General features: G+C 45.2%; 1 non-coding gene across 1 annotated transcript; it reads right to left on the bottom strand.

Moving 5' to 3' along the window:
* Nucleotides 1–720: 720 nt before the first annotated feature.
* On the bottom strand, nt 721–827 carry LOC116546172. The gene has a single exon (XR_004266609.1). It is a non-coding gene; the product is annotated as a U6 spliceosomal RNA (small nuclear RNA).
* Nucleotides 828–1,214: the final 387 nt, after the last annotated feature.

Consider the following 1,214-nt stretch of genomic DNA (forward strand, 5'->3'; position numbering starts at 1 on the left):
GTGATTCACCTGCCTCAGCCTCCCAAATGCTGGGATTACAGGCATGAGCCACCATGCCTGGCATTTTTTTTTTAAATATATATTTTATTGCATTTTAGGTTTTGGGGTACATGTGAAGAATATGTAAGATTGTTGGATAGGTATACACATGGCAGTGTGGTTTGCTGCCTTCCTTCCCATCACTTATATCTGGTGTTTCTCCCCATGCTATCTCTCCCCAACTCCCCACTCCCCGCTGTCCCTCCCCTAGTTCCCCCCCACAGACCCCAGTGTGTGATGCTTCCCTCCCTGTGTCCATGTGTTCTCATTGTTCAACACCCGCCTATGAGTGAGAACATGCAGTGTTTGATTTTCTGTTCTTGTGTCAGTTTGCTGAGAATGATGGTTTCCAGGTTCATCCGTGTCCCTACAAAGGACATGAACTCATCGTTTTTTATGGCTGCATAGTATTCCATGGTGTATATGTGCCACATTTTCCCTGTCCCGTCTATCATCGATGGGAATTTGGGTTGGTTCCAAGTCTTTGCTATTGTAAACAGTGCTGCAATGAACATTCGTGTGCATGTGTCCTTATAGAACAATTTATAATCCTTTGGATATATACCCAGTAATGGGATTACTGGGTCAAATGGAATTTCTATTTTTAGGTCCTTGAGGAATCGCCACACTGTCTTCCACAAGGGTTGAACTAATTTACACTCCCACCAACAGTGTAAAAGTAAAAAGATGGAACGCTTCATGAATTTGCATGTCATCCTTGTGCAGGGGCCATGCTAATCTTCTCTATATTGTTCCAATTTTAGTATATGTGCCACTGAAGCGAGCGCCTTTTTTTTTTTTTTAAATGAAAGGGTCTCACTTTGTTGCCCAGACTCTGGACTTCAGTACAGTGGTACAGTCATGGCCTTTTTTTTTTTTTTTTTGACAGAGTCTTGCTGTGTCGCCTAGGCTAGAACGCAGTGGGGCAATCTTGGCTCACTGCAACCTCCGCCTCCAGGGCTCAAGCAGTTCTCTGCCTCAGCCTCCTAAGTACCTGGGATTATAGGCACCTGCCACCATGCCTGGCTAATTTTTGTATTTTAAGTAGAGATGAGGTTTCACCATGTTGGTCAGGCTGGTCTTGAGCTCCTGACCTCAAATGATCCCCCCACCTTGGCCTCCCAAAGTGCTAGTATCACAGGTGTGAGCCACTGCATCCATCCATGCCTGGCTAG

The sequence above is a fragment of the Sapajus apella genome, unplaced genomic scaffold (assembly GCF_009761245.1).
Source record: "Sapajus apella isolate SASKATOON/1434 unplaced genomic scaffold, GSC_monkey_1.0 scaffold650, whole genome shotgun sequence".
Lineage (NCBI taxonomy): Eukaryota > Metazoa > Chordata > Mammalia > Primates > Cebidae > Sapajus > Sapajus apella.